Source organism: Apus apus, chromosome Z, assembly GCF_020740795.1.
Source record: "Apus apus isolate bApuApu2 chromosome Z, bApuApu2.pri.cur, whole genome shotgun sequence".
Taxonomy (NCBI): domain Eukaryota; kingdom Metazoa; phylum Chordata; class Aves; order Apodiformes; family Apodidae; genus Apus; species Apus apus.
Window position 1 is genome coordinate 28021741 of NC_067312.1, and position 26439 is coordinate 28048179.

A 26439-nucleotide genomic window follows, 5' to 3' on the forward strand; every position below is an offset into this window, starting at 1 on the left:
AATCATATTTGCTTCTTCCCATTCTGTGTCTAGGATATTGAGAGATAACTTCTTTTTAATATGAAAAATAAAGACTTGAGATATATTCGAGCAATCTGACTGACTAAAAAAGACCTTAAAGTTTCCCTAGGACTGCTGGAACAAGCACACCTAAGAAATGTTTCCTAAATTAGCCACACACAGAATATACTTCATGTGAGATGATTCACACAACTTTCACTGCAGTCAAGCTCAGGCAAAGCAGATCACTCAAAGCGGGATTCAAGAACTCTGCAAAAGCAGTCATCTCTCTGATCAACAGAGAGACACGTGCTATCGGACACTTTATTACTCTGTCTTGAAGTAGGCACATAAAATAGATGGGATGAACTGTCCAAATATGCAAATACTGACCGTTTCAAAACCTGGTACATAAATATAACTAAGTAACAGTTCAGCCCTTGAGTATTCTCTCTGAAATATATAAATTGTTAATCAGCACTGGCATGAAATCTCCAAATCCACTTTTTAAAAAATGCAATAAATATCAGATGCTATCTAATCTCCTTCTATTCAGCCTAGGTGTTCACTTTTGTACCTATTGATTACATCTAAAAAGAGTGGTTTTAAAACGATATAGAGTAAGAATTGCTGACACTTATTTGAAAAGAGCTAAAGAGGTATCTGGAGAAAAAAATATTATCAAAGTGTTGAAGCCTAAACTTGGTTTTTATGTCTCCTCTTTAGAGGTAGAGACAAGTGCATACCTCCTTCTGTTTAAACAGCTAGCTATATTATTGGCCCACAGAAATGCTGCTGTGTAAGGGAGGTTATACAGTGCAAAGCTGGACAGGTTTCTGGCTGGTTCTGCAAAAAATCGAGAACATACAAGGATTTAATCTCTGTGTTACAGTAACCGCAGGCCGGGAACAGGACTGTATTGCCCATAAGTAGAAAACAATCAATGAGAAAACAATGGCTAATCTGCTGGAGGAGCAAGACTGATTCTCTTGAGGTAACGTAACAATACAGCAGGAGTATCTCTGCTTGCAGAAATGTTCCCATATGTTCCTGGTACTGTTTTCAGATAAGGAAATCTTTCCCCTTTCATTCTTCTGTATTCCTCTAGCCTGGAGACAAACAGCCTCAGATGGACCTACCTTGACTAGCAACAAAGGCTTCCAGGGGTTATAATTCAGAGATTTCTATGCACTAGGCTGGCATTGAAAACACAGATACTGAGTCTGTTGACACTGGTCTTTCTTTAAACTAAGGCTTTCAAACAAACAAACAAAAATAATGTACATACAAAGATTCCCATACAAAGCTTATACTGAAAAAGAATCACCACTGGAAGTCTAAATAAATTCAGAATGTGCCTTTATGCAACCTATAGACATTTAATGTGAATTATTACCTCAAGAAACATGAAAGGTGTTCCCACAGGAAGACGCAAGAAACTCCCTAAGCTGCAGACTCAAGAGAAAGGAATATGCTGCATTAGATCAAACAAATAATGCAAATTACAGGAAAACACCCTTGGAGGAAGGAAAACAATATTCTATAACAGGGAAATCACTGCATCTTCAAAGCCAGGGGAAACAGAGATTAACTGCAGGAAGGGGGAGGGATTTTTATTGCTTTTACATCTACATTTTTCTAAAGAAGTAAGGTATGTCTTTGGTGCAGAGAAAGTTAAAATTAAAAAAAAAAAGTATCTTCATTTCCCAAAACTTTTCTTTTACTTTACATTCATCACTCTGTTTTATTGTAGACAAAATGACAAAGTCAGAAATTTCAGTCACTGCTACACCAAATAGCCACTTTTTTTTCTTTTTTTTTTTTAAGTACCAGCTGAGCATTCCTTGTGGACCAAAATTTGGAAATTAGTTTCTATGCACCACTGAAGATTTTGCAGCACTACCTAACGCAGAATTTGACTTCATGACAAGTATGAAAGATACTATGGAAATATTTTATTCTGCTAGGCAAATAAATGCTTAGGATGATGGTTTCTGGAACTTGTAATTCTGCAAGAACAATTGCTGTTGAGTCATGGTAAGGTGTTTTTTTAATCTATAAAAAATAACCGTTTTATAAATTACAATCTATGATGTTTTCAGCAAGGTACCTTCACAGGACAGTTAAAACTGTATACAGCTTTTTATGTGTTTACACTAGATTTCTTAAATTTCTGGAGTTCGAAATGGGAAGTCAAGTGGTTATAAAGATTCTGTTGTCTGTATGAGATCTCTTGGTCAGACAATATACTACTGCTCTCCGAAAGTAAGTCTTATGGCTGGTGCTGCAAAGAGTTTATATCTAGCAGAGGTCTCCCTCATCCAAGTAAATTTTATATGTCCTTATACATATGTATAATGCATCATCCCGATACTGATGAAGCAGTGCTCCTGCAAGAGCAATATCTCAGTCTCTGAGTTCTCTTGGTGAAGGGGCTAGCTGTCTAGAGGCCCAACTTCATGGATGGAATATACTTACAGAGCAATTCAAAATTAAAACTAGAAAAAAATACATTCATTTTCCTAGTTTATTTGAAGTAAAGGCCTTCTATTTATGTCTAACCACACAGTTGATATACCTGTGTTTATATGCTCCATGAGTATGAACTATGCAGAAGGAATACAACAAACCGTGGATGTTCTGGTTCTTGTCACCTCAGACATTTAACAGGATTGACTTCAAACAGTATTCCTGCTTGCCTTCTTTCAGTGGAAGTGCTCACTCCATCAATGAGATTACACAGTCAAGTTTCTTCTGTCTGTGTGTAGCACTAATTAGTTCTCGCTAGACTGGGAAATGGGGTATTTGCACTTGGACCTAAACTGAAGTGCAATCACCTTAGTCATTCTACCCCCAACAGAGAGAAGATTATTTATGTCCACAGTATGTTGATATACTAATGAAGGAGGAAAAAAAAAATCAAAGGAGAGCGGAGTGTAATTTTTTGAATTACACACATTATTTAAAACTGTATTTTTGAATTTAAAAAAAGCAGGAACAGCTGTTTTTAAATGGGGAAATAATAAGGTGAGTTAAAATAAGATTATAAATTATTGTAAGGTTTTATAGTTACATTTACTCTTCTGCTGTACAACTTCACTCTCATTTTCACTTTGAAGAGCTAGTTCCCCACTACCTATAACAACCTCCCACTTTTTATTGAAACATAAGGAGAACACATACAATGCAACCACAAGAAGCATTTTGAGTCATTTCACCACTGGAAAACCAAATTATTGGAGAGGGTAGTACCAGCACAGAACCATAAAGTCAATTCTTGAATGCTACAATAAAAAAAGGCATGAGCTGGCCAGTTCATACCAAAGCTAAGAATGACCATAATCACAATCTTCATAATGAAGATCACAAATTTTAAAATTTTTCAGTCAGGAGAACAAACCTAACAGCTGACCCTAAATTTGCTCCTGAAAGCCTTAACAGACTAATGCAGAAACTACTTGTTCATCCCCAGGCAACTGGACTACTTATTGTACAGCTGCACATCTGAATATCCCAGATCCTTCTCCTTATATTTCATAGCCATATGCATGTCACCTAACAAGGAAGACAGAGGGTACAGGACTCTTGACAGCCCCAATTGTTTTCCTTGGAATTACAGTAAAAATATTATCCTGCTCAAAATGCCTAAAAATATTACTTTCCATTGAAAAAAATGTTCTGCTATTTAAAAGGCTAAAGGAAAATCCTTGTGATGCTTTTCTTTCAGTTTTCACTGGAGACAACAGACTACTTTCTGTAGATGGGCTAGTAGAGCAAAGCGGTCCTTTAAGGCATCTTCCAGTCACTGTGGTTTAGCACTAACAAAACATCACTGACTTCAGCAGAATTACCCAGATTTACATCAACAAAAGCCAGAAGGAGATTTGCTCCAACCTGTTCTCTGCAGTGCCATAAGTACAGAAGGATGCACATTATTCAAATACAGCAAACAGCCTGTGGCAAGATTACCTTCTTGTGCCCAGGGAACCTTTTATAACTTCTGAGAATAGATTAGTCCATCAAACAAAATTATCCTGCCAAAGTTGTGACATCTGTTCACCACAAAGATGAAGGTCACAACACCGGGGGAAGGGCGTTATTTGACAGGTCTCATGAACTGTTGTAAATGACTGGCCAGAGTTTTGCATTGTAGCTGAGATGCTAGCAAGGGTAAACTGCAGAATCACGTTCATTTTGGAGTCTTAACTTTGAGGACGAAGATATATTAATAAAAGAATCACTAAAGAAGTGGCTATTGCATATCCTTGTCTTTCTTGTTTCCCACCACTTGAAGGTATCCGTTGCACATGTGAAAGACACCCAGAGACACCTGGGTCTGCAGGCTCCAAAACAAAAACCGGTGTTCCACTGACCCATTTTTTTCAATCCTAATGCTCTCTGTGCAGCTAGTGTTGAGGTAGAGAAGGTGCTGTAATTCAAAGAGCAACAAAACAGATTCTGCAGAAGAGTAAGCACTCTTGGGCTCTAACAAACAGTAACTGAAGCCCATTTGCAGGACAGATACATGGGCCACTGAAGGATAGAGTATGGCGGTAGCATTCTGCAGGAGATCAAACCTCCGTAGTGGTTTCTTTGAGAGTTACTAGCTATAGAAGAAAAAAGTTTCTCTCCGAGTCTTCTAAATCTCTACTTAGCCACTGAAATACACTGTGTTGTCTAATCTCCAGCTAATAAAAGCCTCATTTGACTTAAGGCTTGAAGCATATTTTAAAGATATTACTATAGCTTGACTAAAACTAAGAAAAGCAGTTTTTCTTCCCACTTCTGTAGTCTTTCTTCAGATACACAATGAAAAATATCTCAGGTCAGGATCCACATCCTATTTATCAATAAAATTATTTCTCTAGATGAAAAGAACAGTCTTCACGGAGTCTAACCTTAGCATACAAATGCAGTTTATTTGTTATTTTGAAACCTGAGATGCTTCAAAATTTTTTACCACTATGGATACTTGTGAGATCAAAACAACTGCCTTATGTTTGCCTGCATCAATTTTTTCCACTCCATCATTAGAGATCCTGTGTTTGCTGTTCTCTAATCACATACTATGGCCTTTATCTTGATGGGCTTGCTTAAGTCTACTTGCAACCACACCTAAATTTTCATGGGCTTGTTCTTTTTGGAGTACTAAGATGACACCCAGGATTGAATGCCTGTCATGCTGCCACGGTTTCTTTTCCATCCAATAATATGCTTTAGTTACCTCCTTTCCTCTCCAACATTCAAATTTCTTTTGCAAAGAATTTTTTTTAACTTTATTGAAAATGTAGACACAATACTAATTGCCTTTTTAGCCACTGTAGTCTCTTCTTATTGATGCTAAAGAGCTCTTTGTTATTTTGTTTCTCAACTTTGGAAGTCTAAATCAGCTCATTTCAAGATGAGCAATGAACTAATTGGTTTTAACTATTTTCTTCAGTCTCATCTGTAAGTTTCTCCTTCTTTTTCACTATGTACCTCTAGCAGGCTGTGAGAAATTCACAGCAGTAGCAATCACTGAACCAGCATTGGCATTAACTATAATGTGAAATGGATGCTCTGCTTCTGGATGTTTTCACACTGTCTTCACTGCCTTCCCTTAAAAGGCTTCAACTGCATATTGTGCAAGGAGCTGAACTAAAACAACAGTCACCCCCCTAATATGGTCAAGTATTACAGTGTTAATCCTTCCCAGCCTTTAATTTATTAAGTAAAAAGCAGTGGAATGCTAAGTCCTCGCACACAACACAGATAACCAGGACATTTCACAAAGATAAGATGTAAACTGCCATGGCTGGTAGAGAGACTGTCAGGAGCACATGGCAATTAAAAAAAAAAAAAAAAAAAGTTAGTAGAAAATTTCCTGTTCTTTCTGCTTTCTAGTATGCTACATCTCACCAAGAAATATCATAGTAATAGAAATCCATAAACAAAAAGCATCTGGAGGCAGTTTAGCTACAAAAACATTCGGCTTTTTTTGTTTGCTTCCTCCCCACTACTGCCAAGTTTTAAATCTAAAATGTTTCTTGCAGGTGGACCAGAGGTACACTGAATCAAGGTCTGGTGTCCAGGGATAGTTTCTGTTTTGAAAACAGTAACTTTCGGTGGATTTTTTTGACTGACAATACTTCTGAGAATAGTTTTGGCATGCTAATAACTGCAGAATTCACCTCCCTGTTAAATTATTTTCAGGACAATCTGAATTCCCTTTCTATCAATGGAGCCTCCTGGCACTCACACAATGTAACTTGCGGTGACAACTGTTTCAATATTCTCTCCTACCTCTCAGACTCACATCAGCCTTTGCCCATGTGTGAAATCTTTCAGTAGCAAAAAACAGTTATCCCAGCAGAAAGGCAAATTTCTATAAACAAAACTGTAACACACAGCAACATACTAGAAACTTAGCTACATGGAACATATCTGTGTTCGGCACAGTCACCACTATATTCCAAGGACATGAGCTACTGTGTGGGAGGTCAGCCCCTTGGCTTTAAATTCCTAAAACAAATTAAGAACTGAGTACCTCCATTTGGGCCCTTCAAGTTCACTGGAGTTTTTCTGTTGCCTGTTGGAGCAGACTTCAAAGGCTTGCACTATCACAAGGACAAGTTAAAGCACTCATCAGAGAACTAACTCAGTTTCCCAAACACACAAAGTGGGGCCCCGCAGTTATTTACACTTCTTGTTGCCACATAAAGGCCATGATAGGAACATGCCTTTCAGTGTTTCATACCATCAAGTTTTCCCGCACAGATTCTGTAAAACCTCAGTCAAATGTTACAAGCACCTTGTGCAACATACCAAAAAGACAGCACTTCTTAAAGTACTTGAGACACTTAAAAAAATAATGATAAATTGTGTCCCAATCCCAAAAGGCGAATTTCTGGTTCAATCCCAGGGGTAAAAAGTTAAGTTCACATGCCTAACTCCATAGCCAGTCACAGAGCCAGGGAGCACTATTGAACTGAAAGGCGCTTGTAAGCAGGCCAACAGCTGCAGCACAGCTTTGCTTCAGAGCTCAGAGAAAGGGCTGAAGAATGCCTCTGCCTCTTCCCTGCTCTTCAGGGAGTAAGTGGTCAAGTAAAAATAGCCAGCATGGCTCCTTGCTGAGTCTGCTTTTGCCTTCAAAACTAATGTGATAATCCTGTCCACTACAGAGGTGTAAAGATACTTTTTATGGACAAGTGTACTTCAGCCTAGTCTGCCTAATTTGGCGTGGAGTGAACTGCCTCTAATGTAGAATTCACTGGTGCATGGGGCCAGTAAATGCACCTTTAACAAACAAAGAAAGCAGATGGCATATAAAGTTGGATTTTTGCAGCCTGTATTTATGGGTGCTGCAAGTAAGCCACTGTCCCAGTGATCAGCTATTAAATTACTGCCAACGTTAAAACTATCAATAGCATGTGAGATACATATATACTAAAATAGTGAGACTGTTACCATCCTCAGTTTGTGGGCAATATGAAGCATTAAAGAATCTTTTTTCTGAGAAGTTAAATCACTCTTAAGAAGTTGCTGTGGAGGAGACCTCAAACACAGGCTTGGATTTCAAGGCCTTGAGTACAGCTTTGGTTTAAAAATTCCCCTCTGAAGTCTGGATGGTAACACTGAGCCCTAACAATAAGATTCCATGGGAGAAAAAAGTTCTCTGAAGAGCTAACTGCTTAATTCAATTTAATGGAAGTTTGTGCATATGGAAACTAAGAACTTTCCTTCTTTTCAATGAAATACAGCACGAAAAACTGGACTTTATCAGAGAACCCTCCTTCAGCCAGGAAGCTGGCCAAAGAGCCTACCACATCTGTTTGTGCTCAGCCAGACTATCATGGTATGGATAGTTCTGTCAGCACAAACACGCTGTAGAAAACACAAAATACTTGGCAGTCTCCAGAAAAACAAACAAACAAACAAACAAAAAACCCACAACCCAAACAAACAAACAAACAAAACCTCTGTCAGCTTTTAAAAAAAAAAATCTCAGCACTTTGACAGATTTTTAGCATGGAGCAGATGTTCAGAAAAGAGTCAGGAATTGACATAACTGCTAGACGGTACATTATTGCACAGTAATTAAAAAAATAATTTAATAAATACTGGTGCTATTAGGAGTAGTAAGAATAAGGAGCACTTCCTTGAAACTGCTTTTAGCATTGGAATTCTTCTGTAATAAATACATTAATGGGTGAAGAGAAAAAAAAAAATTCCTTTTTTAAAAGAAAAATTTATTCAATCATAATGAGAAACCTTGAATTTCAGAAGTGTTTGTGCACTTACTAGAAGCAGTGGAACCAGGTTTTACGTGAATTCACTTCTAAGTGCTAGAAATTATTCTCACTTACTTTTTACTAGGAGTATAAATTCTATTTCCAAGCTATTAATAATTTTACCCATTTGAACTCACATGGCCAAGACTTTTCCTTCTCTCCTACTGAATGATAGAAGTCAGAATCCACCGCATTTAAAACTAACCCAGGCTGTCAACCTAAACGCCTGTATCTGGACTGAGTTTGCTAAGAGCAAGAGTTTATTCTAAGTACAGTGTTTATAGAACTGTCCTTTTTCTGCTGTGTGTGAGGGAAAACACAGACATGATAGGATAATTCTGTGATGACAGGATAAGAAGAAACAAGAAAGGAGACCGGGAACAAGTCTGCAGCACTTCTCAGGTGCAGCTCCACAAAATTCATACCCTAAATTTTAGTGGGAGGAGAGGAGTAGAGTGATTTAAGTCCTGTTGGATGCTCACCAACCCTTGGCAAGCTCTGACAGTGCAAATGTCAGTAAAACACAAGCCATATTGTGCAACTGAGCACCGTTCATGGATCTGTAACCTCATGGTCTGGTACCATCAGTGTGGCACTATGCCCCTGTTCGTTGGTCTCCTTCACAGGGCAGGTTTCGTTCTTTGTTAGCAAAACACAGGCCATGGGACTCTAGATAGAATCTCTGCACTGCTCTGTATTGCACAATACAGCCAGGCTTCCATGAAAAACACAGCATTGTGTTAAGCGGGCATGATTCAGGCTTTGCTTAGTTACTATACTGTATTTTCCTCAGCTGGAGCCATGTCCAGAATGTCCACAAGCTTTATATTATTTCAAACTACAGAACTGTCTGTTGACACAGGCCAGTCAGTCTCACCTCTGTGCCCAGCAAGATCATGGAGTAGATCCTGCTGGGAAGTCTGCAAAGGCACAAGGAAAATAGAGAGGTGACTGGTGACAGCCAACATGGCTTCACCAAGGGCAAGTCATGTCTGACCAATCTGGTGGCCTTCTACAACAAGGCTACAGAGATGGTGGATGGTGGCAGAGCAACTGACATTGTGGTCTCCAAATCGGCAAGGCATGGCTTTGACAAATGGACCACTCAGTGGAAAAGAGATTGAGTGGATGGCTGCACCCAGAGAGCTGTGGTCAATGACTCAGTATCCAAATGGAGGCAGGTGACAAGTGGTGTCCCTCATGGGTCAGTACTGGGACCAGTGCTGTTTAACGCCTTTGTTGGAGACATGGACAGTGGGATTGAGTGTATCCTCAGCAAGTTTGCTGATGACACCAAGCTGTGTGGTGTGGCTGACACCCAAGAGGGAAGGGATGCCATCCAGGGGGACCTTGACAGGCTGGAGAGGTGGGCCAGTGCCAACCTCACACTAAGTTCAACAGGGCCAAGTGCAAAGTCCTGCACCTGGGTCAGCACAACCCCAGGCAAAAATACAGGCTGTGGGGAGAATGGCTGGAGAGCAGCCTTGAGGAGAAGGACTTGGGCCGGAGCACTGTCCAGTTCTGGTGCCCTCAGCACAAGAAAGATATAGATGTGTTGGAGAGGGTCCAGAGAAGAGCAACCAAGAAGATCAAAGGCCTGGAGCAGCTCTGCTGTGACGACAGGCTCAGAGAGTTGGGGCTGTTCAGCCTAGAGAAGAGAAGGCTTCGGGGAAACCTTACAGCAGCCTTCCAGTACTTGAAGGGGCCTACAGGAAAGCTGGGGAGGGGCTTTTCATCAGAGGAAATAGTGATAGGGGTGATGGTTTTAAACTGAGAGAGGACGGATTTAGGTTAGATATTAGGAAGAAATCCTTTACTATCAGGGTGGTGAGGAACTGGAATGGGTTGCCCAGGGAAGTTGTTGATGGCCCATCCCTGTAGGTTTTTAAGGCCAGGTTGGATGAAGTTTTGTGCAGCCTGGTCTAGGAGTAGGGTTCCCTGCTCATAGCCGGGGGGTTGGAACTTGATCTTTAAGGTCCCTTCCAACCTTAATAATTCTATGATTCTGTGACATGCAGCCTAGTGTCTGAGTTGTGTTCCTCCTACCCCTTCCTCTTCCACATCTTCTTACATCTTTTCAGTCCTGCCCAGTATGCCACTGAGAGTTACTGAGTGAAGCAACCTAGGAGGTCTCTGCTTGGGGATGCTTACTCAAGTCATGGCATAACTTCCATTTCTCCTTTACTTATACAAAGGCTCATGCCAAAAAGTAATAAGGATAGTAGATAATAAAATGGGTGAGAAGATAAAACATTTAAACCGTGGAAAAATTGGCACTTTTGTGCAAAAATTCTTTTTTTCTATGTTAATTTTTTAAAATAAACTATTACAAAAGGTTTTCATATTCCATTCAACTGTCTGGGGTTATCGTGAGTCAAAAAGTTAAGTGTGCTTACGTGTTTTGCTGATCGACTGCCAAGAGGCAAAAGTTAATTATTTTTGCTTCATTGCATTATTAAGCACCCCTTATAAAGCAAGACTAGTTATCTCTACTGTAAGACCTGTTTCCAGAAATCTGCTAATAAATCCAGTACCTTGCAAACAGAAATACTGCTCCTTGTGAAGAGAAAAAAAAAATTATGCCAAGGTGGATAGATCTGTGTAAATAAAGATAAGTTGGAAGATTTATTATTTTAAAGGGAGGGAAGAAGTAATTCCATTGTGCAAAAATGGATATGTTCATCCTCTTGCTTGTGATTTCTACTCATTGCGTACATCTATATAGAGAAAACAGGATGGAGACACACACCATTAAGAAGCCAAATGATTCTTTAGTGCAATGAAAGCTAGTTGAGATGTTTGTGCTGAGACTATAAAATGCGTATGTTACTTCTGCCTAGCCCCTGTAGACCACTCCTTTGTTTTTAACCAAGAGTACTAATAGGAAAATTATGTTCTTTATATGACTTCAGTTAACCCTGTACTCATACGTCGTCAAACATATCAGCTTCAGCAGTCATCACTAACAAATTAATTGTAGCTGGAGACGGACTCCAAAGATTGCAGGAGGAAGGTCAGTTTTTCAGATTCACATGGGGAAAGAAAATCTTCCAGAAGTCACTGAATATTAAGAATTTTTTTTCTTCTCTGAGTCTCTGCCCATATGGATTCAACTCACTTATGGTGACTTTCCAGCAGTCTCACAAGTCACAGGGTGACATTTAAAAGATCCTAAAGATAGCTGGTTAAACAAGGAGCAATTAAAACAGCTCTCCTTAAACTGGGGCATGAGCAATAGGCACAAGAGGAACTCAGTAAACCCCTTGCCCATTTTATCTCAGATATGGGAATAATCTTAGGTGTGTTAATGCACTGCCAAAACTCTCATCCTTTCATTAGTAACAAACTCTTAAAAGTGCTGAATTATCCATTTGAAGAATTTCCAGAAAGATATGGCCAGACTTTCCACATCTCCTTCTAATGAGAGTTGACCTACCTGGTACAAAGAACGAAGTGCTCTGAAAAAATAAGATGTGATGCATCCTGCATTTGATGGTGGCTGTAAGGATAAAAAAGGAAGGGTCTGATGGACTGGTTTAAGCTGCAGGTAAATATTATTATAGTAAACTCAGCAGGACATTCTACCAGTACTTAATTCCAGTGAGTTACAAGAACTTAAATTCGTTCTGTAATTAAGTTGACTGAGTGATTGCCATCACAATTTTTGCACCGGAGTGAAGTCAGGTTTAATCTGGAGGAGGAACACGCAGCTCACAGACTGGTAACAATGTCAGTAAGATCCCTGGCAAAGGCAAGAATAAATCCTCCATTTCTAAAATGATGGGAGAAAGAGCAAAACAAATCATGTTTGCACAGAGTTTTGACAAAAAGAAGCTAAGAGAGCTTTAGGTACACCTGATGTGGAACTGATCAATTTGAACAAGAGGAGGTACCTTACAGATCTATCAGCTCACAGTAAGCCTCCTGAGAACAGACAGACTTGTATGGTTTTAGACCACAACTAAGCAAGACTGAGGTAACTAAGCAAGATTAAGGTAACTAAGGGGGTTGTAGGATTAGCTCCTGATTCTGAAAGACTCAAGAACCAAACGCTGGTGTGGACCAATGCACAAGGACTGATAACCAACGCTATCTGGCCCACAAAGGAGATATCCTTGTGACCACATCATGCCCAGTCTTCCCTAAGAAATTAATCTTCACATGAGAAGAAAGACACTGAGAAAAATACAACACCGAGTGATTGCAGATGTACAACAGTCCACCAGCCTCCCTCAGCAGTGAGCAATCAGTCAGTAGCAGCTGCTAAAGAACTTAATTCTCCAATTTATGAATAGATCTATGACTCAGCTAATTTCTTAACACAACCCAACAGAAACTGTGCAAGGACACTTGCTGTATCTATATTATTCTCCTCTGGAATCACAGAAAGATTCTGCAGGCCAGTTAAACCACCTTAGGCTCTTTAGCGTGCCATAGGAGATCCATAGCATGCTTTGAGTCTACACCTCAGAGGAACAATAGGAGCTACTGTGGAAAAAGAGATAGGGAGTGAGACCTTCAGCATACCACCTGGGACTCTTATCCATAGATAGCATTCTCTCAGTCTTGGGCAGGAGGGCAGCAAATTTTGCCACAGTATTGTGGTATTCAGTGATAAAAAACAGCCAACACATGCGGCTGATGGAAAGTACACAATAAAAGTTAAACGGAAACGTCAAAATCTTGAAGAAAATGGAAACGAGGAAAAACCAGTCAGGGCACTGAAAACCCCTTAAACAATATTAACTACAGTGATGACGTATGTCTCTTAACCTACGCTACCTAGAATGATTAGTAATGTTTATGATATTTCAATAGAAGGACATACTGGAGTACCAGGAACATATTGCTGAACTTCAGATGTTAAGAGACAGAAATAAATACCTTTTAGAGCACATACAGATGGAACACAGGTTCCCATGGGGTTGTAGTCCTACATATTCCACACCTGAGACCCATACTATCAAATGAAAGAAACATAAAAGAGCAAACCCCACAGGAAATGTACAGGTGGTGGCACAGTCCACACTATAACATTTTGGCAACTTCATTATGTTGTTTTAGCAATAATAAATACTACTCGGACAACAAAATCTGAAGGAGTTTCATCAAAAACAAAGCCCATACTTCCTCTCAGAAACTGAAAATTAGTGATATAACTGATATAAGTGATGAACATATGACAATTCTCACTGGTCTTCCAGCCAAATCAGATAGAGTAAAGAACTATTTATGCATTTATATTTGCAAGATACATATATGGGAAACTACTCTTCTCTTTAATGTAACACATGCCCCCCACGTATAATATGCAAGTTCATGAAAATGCCATCACTGCCTTTGAACTTACATTTCCAGAAACCCAAACCTCGAGTATCAAAACTTCAAACAGAAAGTACTACACTAACTAATGTTGTTTTCAGCTGTTTCTCTTGGTTACAAATGTATTGGAAAGCTTTGGAGAAGATGGAGTCTGTGTAACTTTCTTATTATGGGTTTGTTTTCTTCTGTGTGTGGGATGCTAACAGGTGTACTCATCATGATGTTACACACCAAATGCTGTTCTCATGTTGCTGTAGTCATCAGGTCGAGATTCAAATCCAAAATGCATAACTTCGCACCCTCTTTTGTAAATGTTTCAAGAGTCAGCTCCCAAAGGAAGCTTAAGCTTCAGGACAGAGTGCTTGTGACTCCCTGCCTTGTGAAAACTTCATTGTCCCCTTCACACAAGCTCTAACAGAATGACTAGGAACAGCTGTTGACATATACACTATCTAGACACGGCTGTGCTAAAAGGATAAAGTGACAGACAAAAGCTGCTTTGCTAAAGACAACTAGCAAACACAAGCACTTCTGTGAGTATACAATGAGGGAGAGATGTGCTTTGACAGCAACACACCTCATTAGAATTTTTTCTTTTACACAACAAAACTAGCTGGCACAGTGCTCAGAGTCCCTGAGGCAAAATCTGAATCATAGAATATATTGAGTTGAAGGATTGTGGAGTCCAACTCCCTGCTCCTCACAGAACCACCTAAAACTTAAGACTTAAGAGTCCTTGAACTCTTCTGTCAGGCTTAGTGCCATGACCACTTCCCTCGGGAGACTGGTCCAATGACAAATTGCATACATATGTCCTGCAGATCCACACAGAATCTGAGCTTTGATTGCAGAGTTCATACTATTAATGAAGGGAAAATGGCCACGCTCTCCAGATGTACTGCAGTAATCCCAAAGGTTATTTGTGCTCTTCCTGGCTGAGACATAAGAACCACTTTTCATTACTTTTTCAGTATTCATATGCCTATATATTAAATTAACTCCTCCTTGACAGTAAACTGAAGAAAGAAGGGAATGGATGATGATCAGGTATGATGACTTCTAGCATTTTCAGTGAAGACTTACATAACAAATGTAATTCCTTTAAAGACTGCAAGCTTATTTTAGCCTCTGAACTCTGCCATGGCTCAGATTATGCCTTGTTCTAGGAAAGATGCTGTCCACCTTTTTTTATTGCTGGAGCTGACTACAATCTGTGCTTGTCCAGTTGCCAACAGCTAGTGGCTCGTGAATCATTAAGCCTCACAAGCAAAAGGTAGGTTTTTTGTTTATCAATCCAGATGAACAGCTGCCACTGCCATGCTGCACCATGCTGTACTAAGAGCCTTCCCTATTACTGGCTTCCTGAATAAGGCAGGTAGGTGGACAGTCTTCTAAATGCATGGAAAGAACTCAAACAAGCAAAAAGACTCAGGTTTTTCAAAGCAAGCCTGTCTCTGGAAGAGGAAATTCACCTACTGATATAAGACACCCTTGAGCACAAAATGACACAAATTACCTTAAGTAGTGGACTCTGTCTCATTAAGGATTTGGCAAAAATGTCACATTTAGTGCAATGATGAAATGTCAGAAGGGTCTGTAACACATTCATACTACTGGGGAAAAAAAAAAAAAAAGCTTGAACTTGGAACAATCAACACTCAGAGCTTCCACACCTCCCGACCCTCTAACGGGGCCATTTTCTGCTCCAGCCTCAAGTCCTGCACCATTGCTGCTGCACACAAAACCTTTCCAGCAATAAAAATGTTCTATAGAAGGCAAGGGGTAAATGCTTTGTAATTTGTCTTATTACACAAGGGAAGTTTTTTTATACATGAACAGAGAAGAGATGTATTAAATGGATAAAAGGGAGAGGTGTTCTTACATCTTTCTGCACATACTACAGCGAGCTTGAAAAATGTCATCACTAATGACTGGCAGGACCTGTGGTCTTTTACAGGAAATGCAATAATCCTATGAACTAAGCACAGGGGAAAGACTCTATCAGCTCAGGAATACAGGTGGCCCATAATCATTAGCCTTTTTAGGCTTATTACAATGAGGTCAGGTGGTTCAGAAGACACTGCCTATGCTCATTGACAAAAATGCAAAACAGATATGGATATATTCACAACACATGGTACAAAACTCTGTACTGACTGGAAGTCAAACTGGGGTTTCAGTACTCTGAATTATCTGAATAATAAACAGCTTTACGTATATATCAGAAATTACTGGTTGCCTTGATAGACTCTTTTTCACCTCCTATGTACTGTAATACTACATCCATCCTCTCAAACAGAGTCAGCAGGAGAGCTCAGAAAATTATCAGGGGGAAAAAAACAAAACAGTGCAGTTTCTCCAGCTCAAAATTCCTTGGTTTAGAAATAAAATTAAAAGTTACTAATTTAGGAAAACATCAAGGTTTTCTATACATCACCCTGTTTTTAACCATGGTAATAAGACTGCAAACATGCAGACAGGCTCAAAAGTCTTGGAAACAAGAGGACTTTGCAGCAAAGGTCTCTTCATATGGCCACAGAATTACAAAATAATTCAGACTGGAAGTGACCACAGGAGGCTTCTAGTGCAACCTCCCGACCAAAGCAGGGTCGGCTATGAGATAAGACAAGGTTGCTCATGGCTTTGCCCAGCTGGACAGTAAACAACTTCCTTTTTTCAAATTACTATTCTTGCCTCTTATCCTCTCACCATGCATAACTATGACATGCCTGGTTCCGTCTTCCTGACAGCCTCTGTGTACATGCAGATTGCTCCTATTAGGTCACACCAAAGCCATCCTTCTTCAAGCTGAACAAACCCAGTTGCCCAGCCTCTCCTCACATGACATGCACTCCAGCCCCCAGCTGTCTTGGTGATCCTACGCTGCACTCATTCCCATTACCTGTAGTGAGGATCCCCAAATCAGACTCGGTACCTGGAAGTGGTTTCACAAGTGACGAGCAAAGAATAATCACTTCCATCACTCCCTGGGCCACACTCTTACTATTCACACATCCCAGGATGCTGCTGGTCTTTACTGATCTCAGGGCACAAAGCTGGCCCTAGCCCAGCTCACTGCCCACCAGGGCACCAGGCTGTCTGCAGAGGTGCTCCTCAGCTCTTCGGTCCCCAGCCTGCATCACTGCAGGGGTCTGCCTTTTTAGGGGTAGAATTCAAGGTAGAATTCTCCTTGCTGAATTTCATCAGGTCCTTGTCCATCTATTCTTACCAGCTGTGCAGGTTCCCCTGACTAGCAGCTCTGCTCTCCAGCATAACAAGAGGTATACCCCCAATTTGCTGTTATATGCAAACTTGGTTAAAGTGCCCTCCATCCCCTCCTCCAGATCACTGATAAAGATGTTAAACAGGATGGTCACAGAACAGACCTCTGCAGTAATCCACTTTTTACCAGCTCACTAAGCAGTGGCCCTTGAGCCTGACCACCAAACCAGATTTTTACCTATCTAGTTGTCCACCCATGCAAATAATAAAATCCTAAGTTTGAGACAAGAATAATGTAGGACACAGCAACAAAAGCCTTGCTAAAATGGAAGTAAATGAGACCTGCTGCCCTAACCTCAACAACAGATGCAATTGTTTCAACACTCAGCCTCTTTAGATATTACTTATTCCAGTAGCTGCCTAATGATGCCATTTAGATTCAGATTTCCTTCCTTACACTAGTTCCACTTTCTTTCTCTAGAAAACTGTTCTGAGGATTTTAGAGAGTGGTAGTTACTAAATGCTCTTTGTGGTTGTGACACTGTCTGGGAAGGGACAAGAAGAAAGCAGTTTCACAACTGTATGGTAGTGTTCATAGAAACAGAGAAAATTAAAAAGTAAGAAGAAACCATAATATTCCATAGAAATAGACCATTTCTACAGAATCACAGAATGGTTGAGGTTGGCAAGAAGTTAGGCCTCTTTCCTTTCCCCACAAAAGGGAACAAGAATATGCTTCTTCTCCAAAATTAGTCTGACCATTCAAGTGACAACAACTTCAAGGAGAAACTGTTTTAACAGGACTCTCAAAGCTCTTCAAATAAATACTGAGTATCATGGGTCTGACACAATCTTACAGAGACTTTCTTCAAAACACTGTGAGTGTAAAGAACAATTTCCTGTCTTAATTTGTAAACAATCTTAAGTAACTTAGCAGAAGATTATACTTTAATACACATAAGAAGTAACTGTTCTAAACACAGTGTTTTGAAATTCTGTGCCAGGAAGCTTTTATTTTAAATCAGCAGGAAGTCATCTCCAAGAGGGTCACCCATTACAAAAAACCCTTTGATGGGAGAGGTTGCCCTTGGGCTGATACCAGCTGTGCTGCCCAGCACAGGCAAAACATATTCAGACCCACCTATACACATGGAAGCCTTTCTAAGTTGAAGCATAAAAAAAGACTGCGTAAGCCCATGACAAAAAAGGGACCTTTATTTAAAACTTTCTTAGTTTTCTAAGTTTTCTGTTACTGATTTGCTCTAACTTCCTCAGACTGTTTTAATTAAAACACTTCTGGACTTTTTTATCAAGACATTTGCAGGAATTCCTGATCTTAATTCATAGATGTATTCTTTTTTATATATAAGACAGAAGAAAACTGGACTTCCTGCCACCCGACATCTTTCTTTTTTGCACAGTGCAAGGCCTGCTCACAATGTTTTGCAGAAAGTTGTTTTTTTTCAGGTAGTTTTTAACATGTGACATACTAAGTCCAGACAAAAGTCTGTTTGTGAGAACTGCAAATAAACATATTTCTTAACAAAGGTCAATCAAGTTTACCGGATACATTTTATGTCCCAAAAAGCAGCAAATCATGCTCTCTGCAACTCTGCTGGACAAGCTGACTTCACTTAAAGCCAAAACTCAAGATAGAAACAGAACACTGCATGGTTTTCTACCCATCTTTTCCTTTTAAATGAAGAGAGTTTGCAATACACCTTTTTGCACTCAGTCCTGAAAACTACGCATTGTAGAACCAATTAACCTGCTTATTTTAGGCTAAGCAGCTATAGCTGTCCACTCCGCGCACAGGTCACAACACAACTACAAATTAGAGCAAAAGTTTTATGTTGTGTAAGGCTGCTTTGCAGCTGCCATTCTTAATGGCCTTCTGGCTCAGGACTGGCCAGAGAATCCCTCTCAGACCTAAAAACTAAGTTGTGTGCACAGTAAAAGGAGGTGAGCCACGGGACTGCCTAGTCGCTCTCACCATTCATCCATAAATTGTAAAACCGAGTTTTCTACTGATATTTCACAGCAGACTGACATGTTTTCTGTCCCTTTCTTCACAAGCAATGAAATGCAGTCACTGAAGAACACAAAATGCAGTATTAACTTATTCTCTCCTAGAAAGTTTGAAAGTATGCAATACATTCAGAGAGGTTTATTCACATCTTTGGCTGAGAAAGTATCTGAGAGTCTGACTACTGGTGTCCTGAAAAGTGTTAACTATAAAAACTTAGACCATGTACATCCAAAATGCGGCCTGCCACAAACACAGTGGGCAGCATAGTTTCATCAGTGCTGTCTAGGACAAAGAGATGCTAGAGAGGAAAGAAAACAGTGGGCTAGCCAACAGTCAAATATACCACACTACACTAAAGTATAACAAATCCATTATTAAATAAAATACAAAGAAGACAAAGACAGCTTCTTAAAGATAAAATATTTGCAATGATAAATCACTTCCACTGCTTAAAAAACATTCAGGAATAAAATACTAACAGCTAGATTGCAAGCATATTGCAGAAATAAACCTGAGGCATAGTTAATAAAATAATATAAATGCCTTTTAACAACAGTTGTTTCTTTCTCCACAAATCTTTTCAAGTATGTCCTATCTGTGTAAATAAAACATTTTGCTGCATAATCCTTACTAGGTATAAAAATATAAAGAGGAACTAGATGGCTACTTTTAAATACTGCACTGATATTTCAAATCCTGAGCAGATTTCCCACCACAATGCTCAACAACTTTGTATTACACTTCAATCATGTTAAGATAGATTCATGAAGGTTTTACGCAGTTGCCATGCTACATGATTACAGAATAGTACTTGTCCTTTCGCTCCATCTAATTTAAAAACAACTTGTACATGACACAGATTCAGTTTGACAGAGGTATCTTAAAAAATTCACAGCAAGCCTATTCCAGATAAGAGAAACTGAGACTACCTTATCCTACTTAAGGAAGATTACAAAAGTGAGGTCACAGCTGGCATAACTTAAACAAATAACAGTGATAGAGTGAATCCAGTATCAACCCTGTAGAAAGATGTATTTAGAACTTGAAGAAGACTTTATGCTGGGAGGACTCCTTACAATTCAACAGTAAAGGACATCTCTGTAGAGAAAGAAATGCACAGTGCCTATCCGGCTTCTGGAACAAACTTCTTCATTAAAACAGATGATCAACAATACAGCAGAAAAGCAGATGATTGCAAAGAAGCAATAAGGTACAAATTTACAAGAAAAGACGGACAAAAAAAATCCATGCAGTATTTTACAAATTAAGAATTCAAAGCAATAGTCACAAAGGCACAAGTAGGATGTGGTGTGCTGCTCTCCATGACCAAAGGTACATGTTTCTTTAATTGCTACTGCTTGATTAACAACAACAAAAGGCCTCATCCATTAATCCACCCAAAAGCTTTTTCACTGTTTCCAGAAGCATACACATTGGACAACACATACCTCAACAAAAACATACAGAAGGGGTCCAGTGTTTCAAGAGGAAAGGAGGACTCCTTGGGTTTGTATTCCCTGTTTGAGACCTGAATTTCGATCACTGACTCTCAACGGCACTGACTTGCTGGTACCAGGCCCTGGGGATCACTTGCAGAGGAACAGTCAGCCCTTCGTTATTCACCTTCTCATCAACCTGTATCAATTTTTGTGCATAGCTTAACTTTGACATAACACACCACGGACTAGCCCATTATTCAAGCTTCATTACGCCCTTGTAACCATGTTTTAAATGACAAAGATAAATAATGTTCATTATTTGTTAGCGGAGATAATTTAATTCTCTAGGGCTTCCAAGAAGGAATGGGGGACAAAAGCAAACTGACCTAAGCTAAGAATGAAGAGAGAACCTCTTCTTGGGCAATTCCTACCAAACAACTAATTCTTTCTTTTTTTCCTAATTGTCACAATGAAGGAAAAACATTTAGAGCAGTGTTGTCCTCTCCAAGCAGTAAGAGAGAGCAACTCACCTGTTAATAATGAGTAAGCACACATCCAGCCTTTGCTGCAACTGGGCAAACTCTGCCAGGCAGCTGGACAAAACAATTGCAAGAAGACAGTTAGTTGAATTATTATTTTTCATCCTGTTTTTGTGTCATTCATTGCTCCTCAAAATGTTTGAGGCTCCTGTCATAAAGAAAGGAGCATGAGCATGTAGAGCCATTTAAGCAAAACTTCCTGCTGTGCATCAGACAATGTGGATGCCCCTCTAAACCAGCACAATGAATTTAAGAGTTTCTTGCTGACAGGGTCAACATCCTTGCTGCACCCAAAACAGCTTCTATAGAGCTCATCACTTTTCTGCCCTTCACTGCATGGAGACATTTCTTTAAACAGGTCAGAATAGTCACTGCCACTGCAGGCTCCCATAAAACCTGCCCCTAGCTGAACAGACAGTAAATGGACAATCATCAGACAGAACACTGACGTGTCAAAGCTGTATTTAAAAGATGGGCTGCCAGATGTAAAGTGACAGGGTGCTGCATAGCAAGGTGCTAAGCTTTGCTCAGGATAAGTATAATCAGAGCACCTACCTGCTCTTTCAATGACCTGGTTGTAGAAACAAGTTATTAGATAATCCCCACCATAGTAGAATTCTCTCAACAAACCCTTTTTCCTGTACCAACTTGACTATTTTTCACACCCATCTAGCTTCATAATTCCTATAGAAACAATTTTTACTCACCCTTGTGATTCTCATTTTGTAGACCATTACCTAACATTTTAGTTTTTCATTTTATTTCTTGTTACGCAGACATCAGATTAATAAGAATACAAGGATATGAAAAAAATACAAGGATATGAAAAAAGAATAGTTTGTTGAACAGGGTACACAGCTTCGCACTTCCTAAGGGAACACCAACCTAAGGGTACATATTGCCAGAGAACTGGAAGTCTGAAGAGTACTGCCACAATCCTGTTGATGTTGGAGAGTATTATAGCAGATGTTTCCTGACAAGTGTTACGCTCTCCATACAATACATACTAATATATTCCAGCAGTCACTTCAAGCAAGCAAACACATGCAAACGTTAAACATCTTGAGTGAATTCTCTCGTAACCCACTGCTCCATTTGTTAATGTTGTATTCCTAAGCAACTTTTAGAGTCCTTGGATTAGTGTTTCCTTCTGTTTAATAATGCACTGTGAAAAACTACTAAACAACACATCATCACACACACAAGTGAACAAGGCAACAGATCTTCTAAATTCTTTCTTTCAGTTACTGTGTTTGATTTTTTTTTTTCATAACTAAGGAAAAACTCTACTACAATTATTTAGCTAAACTGTGGCCACAACATTTGGACACATGGTAAGAAGAGGTGGTTTCCATTTGCTCTCCAGCACAGACTTCAGGAGAGAGGCCCATCACCTCAGAGGGCAGCAGCCAAGTGTACAGGAATTGATTCAATTCCTTCACATGAGAGCTACTACTATTACCAAGGTCCAGAAGTGTACCAAAAGAAACAACTGAGTACACTACAATATGAAGGTTAATTTTGTAGACACAAACCAAATTACACCTTTCAAACAACAGTGGGGCTCTCATGACCAAAGAAGAGTTTTCCCAGAGACATTGTGATAGCACCACGAAGAATGGCTATCAGGACCCATCTTCCTCTCATAAAAAACAAATTAAGAGATGTTCACATACAAGACCCTTTTGACAATCATTAGCTCTGTTCTTCTACTCCGGTAACATCCAGTGGGAAAAGATGTGCAAGCATTTTAATTTTTTGTAGAGTAGCGGCTGTATCATTAAATGCCAGTTAGATGTGCTTAACATTAGCATTTCTTGACTTCTTAAGGAAAACTAACAGGCAGAATTTGTTTCTTTTTTTCTCCTAAAGCGCTACTTCTGCTATCCTACTATTATAAACTCCGCCATGTCCTTTTCAATCATCTTTATTTTAACACAGTTTCTCCATTTCTAGTGTTAGAATAATGAATATACAGTAAATAAGGAAAATCAGAGCTTGGCAACACAGTATAAATCTTTTTTTAAGTACTATGTTCACTAAGTGTGCTTTCCCTCCCTTGTTAATCAAATGTTGTTTTTATTCTTGCCCATACTATTACATGATGCAGATAAGAGTTGGTCTGAGAGTCCTTTTCCTTTATTTATTTATTCTAATTCACTAACAAAAATACTTTTAAAAGGATTTTTAAAGAACTATTCCCAGGGAACTACACATGCACTGAAGGCCAAATTATTACTAACTCAAGCTGTCATATTTCAATATTAAATCCAGTTAAGGAAGTGGGACATGTCTAAGAAACTCATGGATGGAGACTGGTATGAGTAAGAACAAAATTTACCACTCAGTCATTGCATATAAGATGGTCTGCTTTGCAGCTACTATCTGAAATGGAATAAATGCTAATGTGAATGAATGACAGTCTAGATTTGAGAAAAATACTTAATGGATTTGTTCTAGGTGTTGGACTGGGTGTATGTGGCAGGGTTTGCCAGCAGCGGGCTGCACTGTGGTCTTTGTGAGGAGGGGCTAGGACTGCCCCATGCCAGACACGGGAGGTTCCTGTAAGTTCCCACAAACCCACCACAGGGCACAGCTGAGCCCAGCTGCCAAGCTGGTGGCCCCTGTAGGAAAACAGATTTTAAAAGGGCAAAAAGCTGCCCAGCAGTAAGGATTAAGGAAGAAACAGTGAACACTAAAGTCAGAGAGGAGAGAGGGGGAGCTGCTTCAGATGCTCAAGCACAGATTACCCTGCAGCCTATGGAGAGGAAGGTGGTGGAGCAGATGGATGCTTCTTGACAGCAACTGCAGCTGGTGGAAAGCCCATATTGGACTAAATTTTCTTGCTGCAGGACTGCAGGCCATGAGGAGAGACAATGCTGGAGCAGCGCAAGAGTGTGAGTAAGAAGGTGTGTCAGAAGGGAGTCCTTATGGACAGACTCAACCCCATTTCCCATCCCCCTGAACCACGTAGGGTAGAGGAAGTAGAAGGATGAAGGAGTGAAGTAGAGCCTTGGGAAAAAAGGACTGGTGGAAAGTTGTTGGTTTAATTTGTGAGTTTTTTGTTTCTGACTCTCCAAATCTATTTTAATTGGAAAGAAATTAAACTATTTTTTTCTAAAGTCAAGTCTTTTGTTCATTATACTAATTGGCAAGTGATGTCCCTGGTCTTTACCTCACCCGTGAGCTCTTTCATCCTATTTCCTTCTGCTGTCCTGTTGAGGAAGCGGGGTGAGTGACTGATCAGGCATCTGGCAGCCAGCCAGCAGAGGCCAACCTACCATAAATACCAGGACACCTATTTTGTATGTCCATTTTAGAAGCTTACAATAAAATCTTTAACATTGGTATAACCCAAATAGTGGCAAAGAAGGCAAAAGTTAGGCAGTTTTGGAAAGTTACGCAAACAGGATAGAAAACAGCTAGCATCAGACGACAATTAACAACACTTAATTGAAGTCACTATTTTAAAGTTCATTAGTATTTATTTCATTAAGTTGATTTTGGCCAATACTGAAAAGAAAAAAAGGAATCAGCAAAAGAAAAACTGGCTTTATCCTGGCTCAAACCAGGACAAATACCCACAAGCTTTCACTGTCAGATGTTTCACTCACCCTAACAATTCATACTTTCTATTATAACTAGCACTATGTAACACAAGATCCCTCTTCTAAAGACAGGAGTAGGGTGACAGATGAGTGCAAGTCTTAAGCAAGGAGAACCTACCCCAAGTAGAGGAAGGAATATTCAGAGAACTACAGAGCAGTCAGTTACACCTTAATCCCTGGGAAGGTGATGGAGTGACTAATCTGGAAATAATTTCCAAACTCATGGAGGACAAGAAGGTGTTCCAGGAGCAGTCAGCACAGATTTATGAAGAAGAAATCATGACTGACTAACCTGATAGCCTTCTACAATGAAGTGACTGACTCAGAGAATTAGGACAGAGCAGTGGATGTTGCCTACCTTGACTTTAGCAGGGCTTTCACCTCTCTCTTCTATTACATCCTCACAGACAAAATTATGAGAGATAGAATAGGTAAGTCAACCGTGGGGTCAATTGAAACATGGCTGAATTTCAAGGCTCAAATGGTAATGATCAGCAGCACAGAATGCAGCTAGAGTTCAGTGACCAGGGATGCCCCCCCCACATCACTACTAGGGCCAATACCGTTTAACAGCTTCATCAGTGACTCAGGCAACAGGGAAGAGTGCACCCTTAGCAAGTTTACAGATCATACAACACCGGAAGGAGTACCATACCAGAAGACTGTGCTGCCATTCTCAGACAGACCTCAACAGACTGGAGAAACTGTCGAACAGGAACCTCATGAAAGTCAATACAGGGCAATCCCACCAAGCCCTGTACATGGGCAGGAATAATCCCTGGCACCAGTACATACTGGACAAATAGCTAAATAGCAGCTCTTCAGAAAAGAACATGGGATCCTGGTGGAACATGATTTGACCATAAGTCAGCAGTAAGGCCTTACAATGAAGAAGGCCAACAACATCTTGGATAGCATTGGAAGAGCTTTGCTGGCAGGTGGAAGGAACTGAGCCTTCCTCAGATGGACTACTCGGTAGATAGGAAATTGAGTGGATGGCTGCACCCAGAGAGTTGTGCTCAATGGCTCAATATCCAAATGGAGGCAGGTGACGAGTGGTGTCTCTCAGGGGTCAGTATTGGGACAAGTTGTTTAACATCTTTGTTGGAGATACGGACAGTGAGATTGAGTGTATCCTCAGCAAGTTTGCTGATGACACAAAGCTGTGTGGTGTGGCTGACACCCAAGAGGGAAGGGATGTCATCCAGGGGGACTTTGACAGGCTGGAGAGGTGGGTCAGTGCCAACCTCTGAAGTTCAACAAGGCCAAGTGCAAGGTCCTGCACCTGGGTCAGCACAACCCCAGGCACAAATACAGGCTGGGGGGAGAACGGCTGGATACCAGTTCTAAGGAAAAGAGCTTGGAGGTGGTAGTAGATGAGAAGCTCGACATGAGCTGCCAGTGTGTGCTGGAGCCCGGACAGCCAAACACACTGTGGGCTGCATCAAAAGAAGTGTGGCCAGCAGGGCCAGGGAGGGGATTCTGCCCCTCTACTCTGCTCTGGTGAGACCCCTCCTGGAGCACTGTGTCCAGTTCTGGTGCTCTCAGCACAAGAAAGATATAGACCTGTTCACAGAGACAGTTCAGAGAAGGGCCACCAAGATGATCAAAGGCCTGGAGCACCTCTGCTAGGAAGACAGACTGAGAGAGTTGGGGCTGCTCAGCCTAGAAAAGAGAAGGCTCCGGGGAGACCTTATAGCACCTTCCAGTACTTGAAGGGGCCTACAGGAAAGCTGGGGAGGGGCTTTTCATCAAAGCAGATAGTGATAGGACCAGGGGTGATGGTTTTAAACTGAGAGAGGGCGGATTTAGGTTAGGTATTAGGAAGAAATTCTTCACTATCAGGGTGGTGAGACACTGGAATGGGTTGCCCAGGGAGGTTGTTGATGCCCCGTCCCTGGAGGTTTTTAAGGCCAGGTTGGATGAGGTTTTGTGCAACTTGATCTAATGGTAGGGGTCCTTGCTCATGGCAGGGGGGTTGGAACTTGATGGTCTTTAAGGTCGCTTCCA

At 40.3% G+C, this 26439-nt stretch overlaps 1 protein-coding gene across 1 annotated transcript in view; it reads right to left on the minus strand.

The window, feature by feature from the left end:
• PGM5 (phosphoglucomutase 5) overlaps positions 1-26439 on the minus strand; it is an 86704-nt gene that overhangs the window by 38159 nt on the left and 22106 nt on the right. The gene's annotated exons all lie outside the window — the stretch shown is intronic.